A 16,428-nucleotide genomic window follows, 5' to 3' on the forward strand; every position below is an offset into this window, starting at 1 on the left:
GAGAGAGAGAGAGAGGTTGATAAACAAACCGTTACTCATTCAAACCTACTGCAACTACCTTTGTTCTGTTTGTTACAACGGTAAGAGATGGTCCTGAACATAAATTTTATGATACTATATATATATGGGTGCCTTGGGATTTAAGAATTTTCCAGTTTTACTATTCCCACAACTGGTTAACGTTTGACTGTTGAGGTGAGTTCAACTACCATGTATTTGATTACGTGCATGTTGAAGATTTAGGCCCTTTTTTTCTCTCCCAATTCGTGTCTTTTAGTTAACAAAAGTGTTTCGAGAAAATAATAAAAAAGTATAAAAAGTCCAAGTTGTAACTTGTGGTAAAATCATCTGATTCCATTTTCTACAAGGTGTAACGTGAGGAAAAATTACTTGTCCCCATTTTCTGCGAGTAGTCCCGGGAAAATATTCATAAATAAAATAAAAGCAAAAATAAGAATGATTTATAAGATTTTTTAGTTACAGGGTTTTTAAATGTTCTTGTTAAAAATTACGATCCACATCACAACCCAAAGTGCTACATATATTTCATTTTAATTTCTCTTAATTCTTATTATAATGATCACATCTATTTTAAGGTCAATTAAAAATGACTTGTAACTAATAAATAGAAAAGACTTCTTCTACGAGTATATAATAATAATAATAATAGAAATAATTAAAGGAAGTCAAATACAAATATAATAGCAATTTGTGAATCAAGTATAATAATGTCTAGACAATTGAAAGTAATATTTTTACAAACTTATTTAAGAGAAAATATAACAGAGGGAAATGAAAAATGCAATCTATTTTTCTATGATCAAAATCATTTTTCTTTTCCTTTTTCCTTTTTTATTTTTTTATTTTTTATGTTTTCAATGTATCAGTGAACCAACGTGCATGTAAATTCTTACGTATTGATATTGTTGATACAAGAAAAAATTATGGGCCTAAGGACGAAGAATACAATATCCAACTTCCATTACATGCATATTGTGGGCGATGGGCCTTTCGCGTTAATGAGTTGAACTCTAAGTTCTAACCCAACAGCTTCTGTTGTTTGTGACTTGCATGGGAGGCTGAAATAGAACCGGCCCAATAGCCCATGCTTCAGCTGCATCCACATTCAAAGAAATGTTTTACTTTATTTAGTTACCATCTAAAGTAGGAGAAAATGACAGTGGCTCTCTCTACTTTTTCTCTCGCCTCTCTCTAACCCTCAACTGCTCGTTCTCTCCCTCCGTTTGAACCCCACCCCCTTCCATGGGGTTGGGAAGGTACTGATCCTCGCCTCCCACCGCTTAATAATCTCGGCGTATTGTAATTAGTTGCTCGGTGGATAGATTTTTACTCCGTTTTGTTATTATTTTGTTAGATCTGTTTCTGTTAGACTTGTTTCTGGCTTGAAGGGTAGATCTTATTTTTGTCTCCGGTCAGATCTCCGATCTATGTTTGATTTTGTTGTCCCTGCCTCTGTGTGGCTTTTGTTGTCCCTACCTCTTGTCCGGGGTTTGGGGGGTTTTTCTTTGTCGGTGGCATCTTATGAATGTAGCCTTGGAGTAGGTGTCTTGATGATGGCTTGACCTGTGGGTCACTCTCGTTGTTGTTTTCCTCCCTTGATGATTTCCGCTATTGCATTGTTTCTCAGCAAATTTGGAGCACGTTCTTCAGTTTTTCTTCTATTGTTTCATGATTTGTTTGTATTTATATGGCCATTTATGGCACTTTTTGTAGATGCCGTATGGCTGTTTCTTATTGTCAGGATAAAAAAAAAATTAAAAAAAAAAATCTAAAATAGGAGAAAGTCAAAAGTTTACCCTCGACTATCGTATCCCCTGGCCTATCAATCGTTAGATCATTTATCGAGTTAGATCATTTAATCGAGTGAGTCTCACTATTTCATCTAACGGCTGATAGGTTTTGGAATCTCACTGTCACATCTAACGACTTTGGGGTACGATAACCGAGGTAACGTGGACTTTCATTTAAACTTCATTTTTTGACATAAACAAACCAGCCATGGATGACCAACACCACCAGCTAACCCCATTGACCATCATCCTCCACCTTCAATACCACCACCAACCTTTCTTGTGCCGCCACTTTCCAGCATCACCGCTGTCACATGGACCCATATTAGTTGTGAATTGTGTTCTACTTTTGATCCATTATTCGAACTCGCAACAAATATGAAAATTATTACATTTGTTCCAAATCAAGATCTTATTTAGCGTTGAAATTTTTTAATTCAATCGAAGATCTAAAATCTTCCAAGGTCAGCCTAAAACAATCACCATATAAATGATATTTAATATGAAGAGTACAACCGGAGATAAAGTCCGGCGAGAGGTGACATAAATCATCACCCCCTTGATCGAGTCTTGCTGATGGTTATAAGTATAGTGTAATATTGTAAATTATAATTAAAAATTAAAAATTAAAAATTAAATAATATTCTTAATTCTCATCACTTCCCCACAACTCCAACTACTAACCTATAAAAGGAAGCGTCAGTTAACTTGAAATGTATGGGAAAATTTTATTAAAAGAGGGGTCGATTAACTCAAAAGTAGGCACCACGTTAGAGCCGGCCTCAGTTACCACTTCTCTTCCTTTGCAACAAAGATACATCTATTTAAAATTTTCTTTTAGCCTAAAATTAATTTGCTTATGCCATAAGAACCAATTAACACTTCCATTTTAAAGCAATAATAATAATAATAATAATAAATAAATAAATAAAACAATAATTTTTTGTCATAAAAATAGATAATATCATTCATGATATTTAGGATCAACAATTTATTAAGCATATATGAAAGACTTATATGGCTTTATACATTGAAGGATCAAGAAACATTTCCTAAAATTCAAAACATATATATGGCCTTTTCCGTTTTCCTTTTACGTGATTAGCAGCACGATTTTGTTGCATGGCTGCAAGAATTGGATCCCATTCCAAATCATCTAAGAGTGGAGTGCAATGTATAAAAATTTCATAGTCCACTGGCTTCATTTCTATCTCAAGGAGAGAGAATGGAAGGTTTTTTAGAGAGAGAATTAGAAGGGTTTCTTAAGTGAGGCTTAGATAGAGAGGGGTTTCTCAGGTGAGGCCAAGACTGAGGGAGACGGAGGGCGTGGGGATATCTATATATAAGGTCACAAGTAATGGTTTGAAAATGACCAAAATGCACTCTTAAAAAAACGAGAAATTATTATATGGTCCCGGCCAATTACATGCCATCACAAAGAAAAAAACTGACCCAATTACATATATGACTTCATGTGATTTGCCGAGACTATGTAATAATTTCGTCAAAATAAGTGTTACATTTTAAACCAAAAGAATTGCATAATTAATCTTTAAGTGTCACTAGTGGACCACCAAAGAAGTCATTAGATTTCTCTTTTACTATACTTTTATTCAATGTAATTACTCATTAGTTGCCTTAAGTGCATAAAAGTCATGCTAATATGTGAATTTAGGAAACCCCAAAGAAGTGTTTGTAATCTTTTACGTATATTCCGTTCCCTTCTTTTATATTTTTCATTTGACTTCATTGCATTCATCCAAGTTTCAGATCAAAACTTTCTTAATTAACATTAATTGCACCACTTTTTTTTTTTACTAAATAATAATTTTCATTTGAGCATTAATATATATCACCAAATTTCTCATAGGTCCACCCTTATAGTATACTACCTATCCCAATGAATTGAATGTAATTTGCTTTTCAAAACTAAAAAAAAAAAAAAAAATGAATGTAATTTAAAAAATTGTAGCAAAAAATTGGCATTGCACAACAACGTACATAAAGGTGCAATTCATTTGAATTGATATTGCATGTAGGTGTAAAAACTTCAAAATTTTCACAAATACCACCCTGAGAAGTGTCAATGCACCAATTAGTATCTAGATCTTGTTTTATAAATTATTACCATTAGAAAATTAAATACCTTATTGAATGTTGGGCATGCTATTATTACCAAGCTATTATTTTTATTTTTTAAGCATATGACGTGTGCTATGCGGAGTGGTCGTGGTCAGTTTGGGAAAAACACTTGAGGGGTTGAATAAAGTGTTAACTTGCTCCTTTACTTAAATTTTTACTTCTTTTTTACATTACAAAAATAAAACAAAATAACCCGCCAAGTATAAATTAAAGTGTAAGTAAAATAAATATGAATAAGAGATTGACACCTGAATTTTGTGCACGGTACCCTTATTGGAAAAAATACAGCCAACTGAGATGAAAACCAAGGTGTTTGGGTCTTATTGTGACTTCGGGCTTTACGGTAGGCTTAAGGGCTATTTTGTAATCATGCTATTTTTCTATTTTACGTTTATATTATTTATGTTATCTTCTTCGGCTCCACTTCTCCTCTCATACACGCATACGGGCATAAGTGGAGCGATGTTCCTACTTAAATTTTTATATTTTCATCTGATATCTTAATTTTTTAAAATTTATGAAGACGCCCCACTAAAATTATAATACGCCCCACTGCATTTTATATTTCAAATTTTTTAGAATTTGTGAAGATTCCCCAACTGCATTTTATATTTCAAATTTTTTAGAATTTGTGAAGATTCCCCAACTAATATTACAATTCACCCCACTTTATTTATTTATTTATTTTTTTGCATTTTACTTTAATTTTTTAAAAATTTATGACGAAAACTCCGTTGAAAGTACAAAAATGAACCCACTATATAAATTTGCCCCCACAAATTAAAAAACCGCCCCACTCATAAAAATTTTCTGGATCCGTCACCTCGCGCGTGCACATATATATATATATTCCTTTTTGAAAGAAAATCATTAACCATGTAGATCAAAAGCATGCTACCCAGAGAAGAAGCACACTTGGATCATAAATTTTGTTCTTTACAATTATCCAAAAACCCAAACCAGTGAAGTCATAGCATGCAGAAGATATGAACAATCTAGATCTAGCTAGCGCTTGATTTCAAATCATGTAAAAAAAATTCATGAAAAGTTGAAAGAAATATTTTGATTGAATTATAATATCGACATGACCATTATTCCTTCCATGTTGTCACTCCATTTTGTACTCCCTTCATCTAATGGGCAAACTAAACTATTTCTGATTGATCCTCTGACATGGACGCGGCTGCGTTGGACACGGTTGCGGCCTCATGCCGTTATTAAGGCCTTCTCGGGTTCTGATCCGTTGCAAAAGCTTCAGTCGACACTATATCTAAAATGTCAGGGCGGTCCTATTATCATCCTCAGTTTCCTGATGATGATGACGAACACCACCTACTTCCAATGTTGTTGGTGCTTGCTGACCTTGAAGTTGCGGATCGGCTGCCAACGGGAGATCCCCACTTGCACCATCACCACCTACTTGTGGACCATGTAGTGGTGCTTCCACTGGAGACTCAGCCACGCCGAGCTCATCGCAGCCACCAATTGGCTCTTGGTCTTTAATTGGCTCGGCAACATTAGCTTCAGCTTGCTGATTAGTAGCACGATTTTGTTGCATGGCTGCAAGAATTGGATCCCATTCCATATCATCCAAGAGTGGAGTGCAATCTATAAATATTTCATAATCTATTGGCTCCATTAGTATCTCAAGAAGAGAGAAGTATTTCTAAAGAGAGAAAGGGAAGGTTTTCTATAGAGAGAATTAGAAGGATTTCTCAAGTGGCGTTTAGATAGAGAAGGGTTTCTCAGATGGGGTTTAGAGTGAGGGAGACAAAGGAGGTGGGGATAATTATATATAGAAGGTCACACGTAATGGTCCGAAAATGATCAAAATAAACTCTTAGAAAAATGATAAATTATTAGGTGGTTCTGTCCTATCACATGCACAAAGTAAAAAATTGACCCAATTACATACATGATTGTATGAAATTAGGTGGGATCATGTAATAATTTCGTTAAAAAAAAAAAACGCAACATCACATTTTAAGCCAAATGAATTTTATAATTAATCTTGAACAGTATAACACTAGTGGACCACCAGAAGTCATTAGATTTCTCTTTTGGTATACTTTTATTCAATGTAATTACTCCTCATTAGTTACCTTAAGTGCATAAAAGTCATTCTTATCTATGCATAGATTATTTGAATTATCACGTAAATATAAAGAATTTAGGAAACACCAAAGAAGTGTTTGTAATCTTCTACTTCTATACTGTTGCCTTCTTTAGTATTTTTCATTTGACTTCATTGCATTCATCCAAGTTTCACACCAAAACTCTCTTAATTAACATTAATTGCACCACGTTTTCTTTTTTTTTTTTACTAAATAATAATTTTCATTGGAGCATTAATATATATCACCAAATCTCTCATAGATTCACCCTTATAGTATAGCACTTATCCCAATGAATTGAATGTAATTTTCCTTTAATGTAATTTGAAAAATGTAATACCCTTATATTTTGGAGGAATTATTTAATTAAATTAATTACTTTTAATTAGATTTAATGGATTTATTTGTTTTAAATTAATTTATTTGTTTATTTAATTTATTGGTATGATGAATGTGTGTGTATATGCTTGCTTGTTAATTGATTTGTTAACGTGTTGACTTTATTTGTATGAAATGACTTTATTGTTGTGATTCTTGTTTGTTGATGTGCTATGTATAATTAGTTATTTAATTATTTAATTTATTATTTATTTAAGTTTAATGGACGGGATTTGAAATGCTTGGACCAAAGGATTTGATATTGGGCTAGAGAAGAAAGCCTTAACCGATTTGGGATGGTTAAAGGCCATGGATGTGTGATTATATATATATATAATGTGAATTATATAGTTATAAATAAAGATATATAATTTACTTAAATATATTAATATGTATGACTAATGTAGTTGGAATCCTAAAAGGATTCGAACTAGGAGTTATGTATATTTATATTCATATGGTATAATTATTGTTGGATTTAATTATTATTATTATTATTAGATATATATATCATAAATTATATATATATGGTTAGTATATATATAACACACGTCTGTGTGTGTGTATATATATATAATTCCTGGCAACAGCACCAAAACTTGGCATTCACTACTTATTTTCACCTACATTACCTATTGAAAACTATTCAAATGTTGATTGAGGTGGTTCTTTACCCGATAGAAAAAGTATTTCAGGCTGTTGCTATCTCATTATCATTCATATATTCATATATCTATTAGCAATAGATTATGAACTTCATCATATATGACATATGGAGTCGCCATTGATTAATTTAACTCACATTGTCTGAAATACTTTTTCTATCAAGTAAAGAACCACCTCAATCAGCATCTGAATAGTTTTCAATAGGTAATGTAGGTGAAAATAAGTAGTGAAGGCCAAGTTTTGGTGCCGTTGCCGGGAATTATATATATATACTAACCATATATATATATATATATATATATATATAATTTATGATATATATAGATAATAATAATAATTAAATCCAACAATAATTATACCATATGTATATATATCCATATATATATTAGGTAATTATATATATATGGAGAGTATATATATATTTAATTTGACTAAGAGAAGGGTTAAGGTTTTGTATTTATATATATATATATAGACACACACACATTGTATGACCTATATGAGGGTTTTACGTAAGCAAAGAAGAGAGAAAGAAGGGCATCCGAGAGAGGTAGAGAGGGACTACCGAGAGAGGAAGAGGGTAGCCAAGGAGAAGGAAGAAAAATAAGGAGAAGGAAGGAGGCTGAGCAAGCAGCAGGCCGGACTAAGGAGGAGAACGACGACGACGATGAGGGAGGAGCCGGAGTTGCAGATCATAATTGGGAAGTTTGAGGCGTCGGTTTCGTTTCAAAACCTTCAGACGAGTTATTTTCTAACTCTTCTCTTAAAACCCATAAGTTTAACACATTGGGTATCAAAATCCGTAGATTGAATTGCATGTTTAAAAGCATAAAACTAGACAGTATATATATTTACATATATATGTATGTACATGTTGGATGCGTAGGATTTGTTGGAATTGGTTGATGATTATTTTGCTTGCTTTTATACTTGAATGGATGCATAATCATGTATTAAAGCGTCCTAGAATTAATTAGGACTGTTCTTACACGAATCGAAGGCGAGACGGGCGAGTTACAGAGGCTAAAAGTGGCTATCGCAAGAAAGAAAACAAACCAGGGCAACTAAGCCAACTCAGTAGGTAACTGAGTCGACTCAATTGGAGAAAGAGCTTGCTTAGTTGGTAATTGAGCCGACTCAATTCCCCTGTTACTTGGTTTTGAGTTTTGTTGGTTCTAGATCCAATCCTAAGGGTGTTAATGGAGTTTTAGGATTTTAATGGACCTAATTAAATATTGGAATACATGCAAATAATAAGAACGCTACATGGATTGACAAATGAATGAATAAATTAATTTATAAATTAATTTCAGGGAAGTTTGGTATACTTACATGGTTATTGAATTGGAAACATATGTTAATCAACTATTAAGTTGTTTCTATGTTATTTATCATAAGTGGACATGCTGAATTTGGGATGGAAAGCTTAGTGGATTAATTTATGTACTTTGTTTATGCTTGTTTTGTGCCTTTGTTGCTTGTTGTTTGTTTTATTGCACTTTAAATTTATGTTAATGGAATATGGGTGATTTGGAGGCATAGATGAATTGCTAAAGGCATAAATAAACTGCCTTATTTTTCTGAATACAGTACATACATGGGAAGTATGAAGGATTTGCTAACATATAGCATAGACAAAAACATACTAAGGAGGCATGGATTATTTGCCAAAATATTAATAAATTATTTGTGGAGAAATGAATGAGTTGCCAAAGCGTAAATAAATTGTTATATGAGTTAGATGGATATATATACATCTATGGATATGGTGTTTGAAATTTAAAGGAAATAAATATTTTTATATTAGAATAAACTAATGATTAAAGAATAAAATGATATTTTATAGTATGAATAAAAGCATACTTGTGGAGGTATGGATGAGTTGTCCAAGTATGAATTATTGCTAGGTGATTTTTATAAATAAAATCATTAGAGGATATTGGAATTGGGATTAAAGGAAAATATTCCTTAAATTGTTATTTATTATATAATGGTTTATTAATCGTTTTAAAAATGGAATTGGGGTTTAAAGGAGTTTCTCTTAGAAAAAGAATGTACTTGATGGTTGGTTTAGATATGGATGTGATTTTATCATTATTCATAATCTTGGATTTTCAAGGAATGTATTAAATGGACTTGACCATTATATTATATACATATCATCTTATATTAAAGGTTAAAACTTTAATTAGGATGGTTTTGGCTAGGGATATTTTACTTAATGGTTTTTAAAGGCTTGGTAGAGGGAACTTGTTCGTGGGTCTAACCCACGCTTTATTTTTTACGTTATTAGAAGTTCTAGTCTCAAGGTTGAAGATCCGTAATTTGGAGACTTGTCTTTCATCTACTCATTTTATCTATTTCTAAGTAGTGTTGACATTTATTATTAGATGTTCGTTTATTTATGTATGAACTGGTGGATTGTAGCTTTTGGTTTATGGGTCCTTGAATTATAAGATTCCCGAATTGTATTTTAGAGATTTACATTTATGAATTTTATTTTGTAAGGAAGGGTTTTTTTAATTAATAGAATTTCTTTCGACAATTTTTTTCTTCTTTCTATTCCTCTTATATTTTGTGTTCGTTATTGCCAATTTGTTTTGAAAGAGAAATGATGCTTAAAAATCCAAATAATGCTCCAACAGCAACTACAAAAGTATGGATCATTGATCAACAAAATGAAATTTATGCGCTGTAATGACCCAGTCATTTGCCTTTCTTTCCTTTTTCCTGAAATTTTATGAATGAAATTTTTTCGTTTAATTTTCCTTTCTGAGCTCTGTTTTGTGTCGCTTAATATCATCTCGAGTGCTCGGAATTGGTTCCTGAGACTCTTTTCCGTGGATTGACAACTTCCTTTGAGAACCGAGTCATTTTTCACATTTTTTGTTTTTCGACACTATTCACTTTTCGTCATTTTCCCTATTTCGTCCTTTTCCCTATTTTGTCTTTTCCCCGTTTGACACTTTGTTGGCGTAACCACACTTCTTGTGTTCGGAATTGGTTTTTGACTTCATGTATCTCCATCTTGAGTGGTTTCCACGAAATACGTATCTTTACTTTTGCAAGAAAGTACTCTGGTTGCCCCCGGTGTCCATAGGGGCATGGATGCAAAGTTCTTTGAAATTATTTTCTTTTCTTGGGGTATTTTTCGTAAATATCTTTTAAAAATATTTTATTTCAGGGGTTTTTAAGAAAATATTTTTGGAAGATATTTTTATTCTGGGCCATAAGTGCAGTTTTCACTTTTTGGAGGGGCCATTATGCAATTAATGAAAGTTATTGCAAAATGTCTTGTTTGAGCTTGGATTCTCGTATGGGATTCATCTTCACATTTCGTCGAGTTGTGTACTCTTGGAATTTCCTCCTGGTCGATATTTTTCAGTTTTAGGGTTTCTGGCCCCCGTTTGGGCCAAATTTGTTTTGGGCATAACTTTCTGCTCGGGACTCGATTTTTGATGCCGTTTCTTCCGTTGTTCATATTTTATCATTTTGAATCTTTTTCGTTCACAAAGTTTTTCCATTTGAACACATCAGCTCAAATTTTACTTTTTCGGACCCGACGGGGCCCGTTTAGGGCACTTTTTGAGATATCTATAAATGGGGGGTGAGATATTTCATTTTTCATCTTCTCCCCTCTTCATGCACGACCTGGAGCTCCCATGGCAGCCCAAGGGGTGCTTCCATCTTCTCTCTCCTCTTTTGGTTCACTTTTCCTTGATGGAAAGTCTTCGGCCTTAACGTTTGTTGTTCCCCTCGCCGTGCTCTACATTTTCCCATTATTAGAATTCAGTTTTGACCATTTCTTAAGTTTGGTTTTGAAGTCAAGTTATGATTTTGATGGGGCTTTCATGCGAGTTATGTTCACGGCATTGTCCCCGACAAAACCTAGTAGTTTCGTCGGATTTGGAGCCGTTCCATTTTGATGGCATTTGAGATTTTCATCTCAAATTGAGGTAGGGGATGTTTTAGGTTTAAATTCTTGTTATATAGCATGTTTGTGATGCTTATACTACTTGTTTGCATGATTAAATATAAAATCTAGAGATTTTATTATTTATTTTTCTTGTACGGGATCTAATTTTTCCGGTTACTCATGACTTGGTTTAAACATGTAGTATGATTTTATATTGCCCCTTGATATGCTCATTGTTGTGTATTAAAATTGGAACATTTGAATAAGTATTAAAGATTTTATTTAATATTTATCTTAGGTGAAAGATTAATTCACATGGCCTTAACTAGCTTAAAATCAATATGTGTTAGCATATTAAATTAGGCATTTGCATGCTCTCCAACATAGTTGAATTTGAAAGTAATTGGAGGTGTTTTGAAAATTAGTAATTATTAATTAATTTGTCCCGAGTGCACTATTCACTCTATTTAAATTCCGACTTGATATTCTTGACTTACATGCCATATAGCTTCACATATGTTTGATTTAGAATATTCGGTTAGGTTTTCAAACCTTTCATTTAATTAAATTCCTTGTTTAAGATTTAATCCTCATGGTGATATACAACTTGGAATTGAATTTTGGTATACTAGAAAATTAAGTTTTGGTGTGTTGTTCACATATATTAAATTGGAATTAATTGCATGAGAATTGCAACTTTTAATTTATATTTAATTTTAGTGAAACGTTAAGTCACATGGTCTTAAATTGAATGAAATAAACTTGAAATGTGATATTACATTAGTCCTTAGCATATTCTATAAGATATGTTAAATTGAGAGTATTTGGTTAAGTTTGAAAATCTAGAGATCTTAATTAAAAGAATTAATTAAAATCTATTTTATGATCCCAATAGCTTAATTAAGGTTTTAACTTGATATTTGTATTGGCCATGACTTGTTTACTAGTATATATTAAATTGGGACTATCTGAAGTTGTTTTAGAACCTTGGTAATTAAATTAGCATGATTTAATTAAAGTTTTACTTTGTTATTCCAACAACCTAATTGAGTTTTAGAATGGATATAGGTGATGACTATGCCATGTCATTTAACATGTATTAAATTGAGGTTAATTGAAATTGAATCGAAAATCTAGAGAATTTAATTGTTTTTATCTATTTAAATTCTATTAATTTGCTCCATAATCTAGTTGTGTTTAAGAAGTGGTTTCTATATTTAAATCATGGACTTGCACTTGTTGTATATTCATTTGGTTATGTTTTGAACATTGGATAACATAGTTGTTATGTTTATATTCATGAGAATATGTTTTCCTTATTGAATATATTTGTTACCTTGTATAATGATTTGCACACTTCGTGTTTAACATCTTTCATCCATATTGTGTAACGAATCGCACACTGAAGATTCGATATTCATCATATCATATTAGTTGTGGATTTAGAGCATGTATTGTATAGGTTTTCAAATTTGGTTATGCTTAGTAGATAGTTGATTATCTTGCATATTCCTGTTGATATATGCGTTGTTGCACAACTTGTTGATTTTAGAAACTTGGGGATGTCGTTGTTTGACTATGGCTAGGACGTGGTTCTAGTACGGGGGATAGTCCCTCTATATATAGTCTAGTGCGCACATAGGGAGGTTACCCATGGGCTAGTAACCCTAAAGTAACTATGTTGTCGATCTGATCCGGCGTGACGTCCAAGTATCCATTTTATTTGATTTCGCATTTCATTTTCAAGTTGATAACTAGATGATGTTGTAACTTGTTGTTTCTTATTTGTCGTTCCATTTTAAGTTACAGGATGTTAACTTTGTGAAATTGTGCTTTATGCGTTGTATTGGAAGTTCCAATGTTGGTTAAATTGCATCGATATTGAAAATTGTGTTTTGACGTTCTAATAAAGCTTAGGATTGATCCTATTGATTCATTTATAACATAGACGTTAGGTGGCATGAACCACTACTGTTATTTTATGCTTTAGATTCTAAGTTGATGGCTTTGAGAACTTAAACTTTGTTGTATTGTATAACATGCTCTTTTGTTGTTGAATTGCATGGATAATGTGATTCTTGTTAACTTGTATTCAAATATGCTTTTGTTATGTTATATGGATTACTCTAAACCTAGTTCAATTGTATTGAAAATGCAATTCATGTTAATATATGCTCAAGCATTCTTTTTGTCGTGTTCTTTAGATTATTCCAACCATGATTCGTTTCATACACGTATGTATATCATGATTCTTGTTGCTTAGACTCTAAGGTAGTTTAGGATGCTCCCCGAGTCTCACTTGGACATAGACGTTAGGTGGCATGAGCCCCTTTAACATGTTTCACCTTAAGGTGATAAATTTGTAAAATGTTAGATCGATGCATGCTCATCTCCTACGAGTAGCTTTATGTTACTCACCTCTACGATTCTAGGGCATATTTCAGGTACGAAGATTTGGTTCGTGAAGCCTAGCATTCCTTGGATGTCGAGTAGCTTTCAAGTTTCCATTTCATGCAAATGTTAGCATGAAATGTCATTTTGTAGACTTGTATGTCAAAATATGTATATTTGATTCCATGTATATAATGTGTACTTAAGTACACTCCTTTCAATGTATTTGATATGTATGAGATGAGGCCGGAGGCCAATGACATGTATATTGTATTCTATGCAACTTTTTAACTTCGTGAAATGTTATGAAAAACTTGAAAAATCGCAAGTTATTGCTTCACTACGGTTGCATCGGGTGTGGGAATTCCATTTTCATTCTTTTATAGGGTCTTATTAATCTTGTATGAAGTGTGGCCTAGGGCCAAACGGTCATTTGATCCCATTTTGTATTTTTAGATTCCGAGTTTTCATTCCAAGTTCCATTTTTGCCTTTTTGCCCATTGGGGGGTCGGATTTTGTATCGATGGTATTTTTAAGTCGTGGACCATTGTAGCACGTCCAAATAAGTAAGTTACGTTTGCTTGCATGGTTGTTTCCGGGCAAAACCTTATCGTTTGTGTTTTGAGCCTCTTGTGAATTCATTTCGCATTTTTTTTGCATATTCTGATCTAGGGGCATTATGGACCTTTCACCTCAGTTTTATTTTCTTCTTTCGAATGGTCGCTTAGAAAATGTGATTTTAAGGGAGGTTTCTTTTTCGTGTTTTTCCAGAAAACTGGAAATCCCTCGTGAAGTTTCAGCTTCCAGTTTTCATTTAGCAACTTTATGACTCTCTTGTTCAGTTCTGATCTAGGGGCATTTTGGAGATTTCACAGTGAGTTTTTTTCGATTCTGTTTTCGTGGTCAGGTAGAAAACTCGATTTTAGGGGGGGTTTATTCTTCGTGTTTTTTCAGAAAAGCTCGTCTTGACCTCCGTTTCAAGCCTCAGTTCTGGGTAGATCAAAAAAAATGTAGCAACAGCCAAGGGCTGCCACCAGCAATGTCTTTGGGCGCCGGCATGCCCGCCGGTGGGCTCGCGCATGGGCACCGTGTGCGCCATGGCCCTCATCGGGCCGCCACGATGTCAATTCTTCTTTTGGGTTTTTCTCCTTCGTCCGAATTCCGATTCAAGTGAATTTTTTTTTGAACTTGTCCAATTTTTCGCTGTCTTTCCAACGGTGTGCTCGGTTGTACCTGGTTCTTCCTGGATAATTACCAGTTTGCCCTTAAATCTTTAAGTGTCCATTTTTCGTCGTCATGCCGTTTCTCCTTCATTCGGACTCCGAATCATGCGATTCTTGAGCCCATCTTGATTAGTTTTTCGTTATCCTTCTAGCGGTGTGCTCGATGGCACCCGAATTCACATTTTTCAAAAATGACTATTTTGCCTCTAGGGGCTTATTTGTCATATTTTGACCTTTTGCTTCCGCATCAGTTCACATTGAGTTCCATGACCTCATGGAAGGTCACTTTGACTTCTTAGAGTCTTGTTTTCTGTTTTCGCTTCCGCATATCGGATCCGTTATCGGGTCAAATCTTCGGTTCATCACAGGACACGCTGGCCTAAAAACCAGGGTCGTCACATGCGCATTTCAATAAAAGTGGTAATTGTGAAGCTATGTAATGTAATTTTTTTTTTTCTATTTGTGGGAGGCTAATATAATTTTTATTTATATATGTAATGGATATTTCTTTAAATAATAATTTTTTAAAATTTCTTAACAAATAGAAACAAATATTTTTTAAAATATTTTTTATTAAGCAGCAATATGAAAATAACATTTTATTCGATTACAACAAATTTATGCATCTTCATCACCAAATTGAATCCACAAATGTTTCCCGAGATCTCTCCTAAGATCAGCATTGTCTGATCTATTGCAAATCCTACTTAAGGGTTTCGTTGGAGGTGTCAATTGCAAAATGTGTTCGCCCTAATCTTCAATGATCATATTGTGTAATATGATGCACGTTCTCATTAACCAGTTTAGATCTTTTTTATTCTAATAAAGTACCGGTTCATGTGTTATAGCCCACCTCATCTACAACATGCCGAACGCTCATTCTACATCCTTCCTAACAGTTTCTTGTTTGTTAGCAAATAATTTCTCTTTGACAGTTATTAGGTGTGGGATGGTCTACATCAAAGTTGTCCACTTAGGATATATATCATCAGATAGGTAATACCCCATTGTACGCCGATGCTCATTCACTACGTAATTAACCAGAGACATTATACCATTGATCATGCTCTTGAATATTGGGGAATAATCAAGAACATTCAAGTCATTATGTGAACCATCTATACCAAAGAAAGCATGCCAGATTCACAGATTTTTTAATGCAACGGCCTCCAATATAAAGGTTGGTTTATTACTTATTCCCGTGTACGTGCCATGCCACATTGTGGGGCAGTTATTCCATTCCCAATGCATACAATCTATAGAGCCAAATATAGCTGGAAAATCCTCTCTCTTCCCCTTCTCGAAGTAGACGTGCAATGTCGTCTGCATTTGGTAAGCATTGGTACCACTCCGCATACACAACAATTATAGCATCACGATACCTCTTTAAGCTTTCGATTGCAATGTGCTTAAAAATCTTTATATACTCGTCACAAAGATCAGCTGAAATTCTATATGCTAGTGTACGAATTGCAGCAGTTATCTTCTGTATATGAGTGAACCCCATACGACCGAGGGCATCAAGTTTTTAGATAAACCATTCGTCATATGTTGTAACACCGTTCAAAATGCAAAAAAACAACTCACGTCGCATCCGAAACCTTCTACAAAATATGTTTGGTTGATAAATTGGATTTTCAACAAAGTAATCTCGGAATAACCGTTGTGCTGCCTCTTCTCGATCACGTTTAATATATTTTCTCTTACGAGGTTGAAAGAATGCCCGTACCCTATCAGGCGATAATAAAAGTCTCACAACGTTCATTATTTTTCGATGGATTTCAAAA

This window comes from Cornus florida, unplaced genomic scaffold, assembly GCF_030987335.1.
Source record: "Cornus florida cultivar Cherokee Brave unplaced genomic scaffold, ASM3098733v1 CherokeeBrave_3.0.0_Hap2_Chr11, whole genome shotgun sequence".
Classification (NCBI taxonomy): domain Eukaryota; kingdom Viridiplantae; phylum Streptophyta; class Magnoliopsida; order Cornales; family Cornaceae; genus Cornus; species Cornus florida.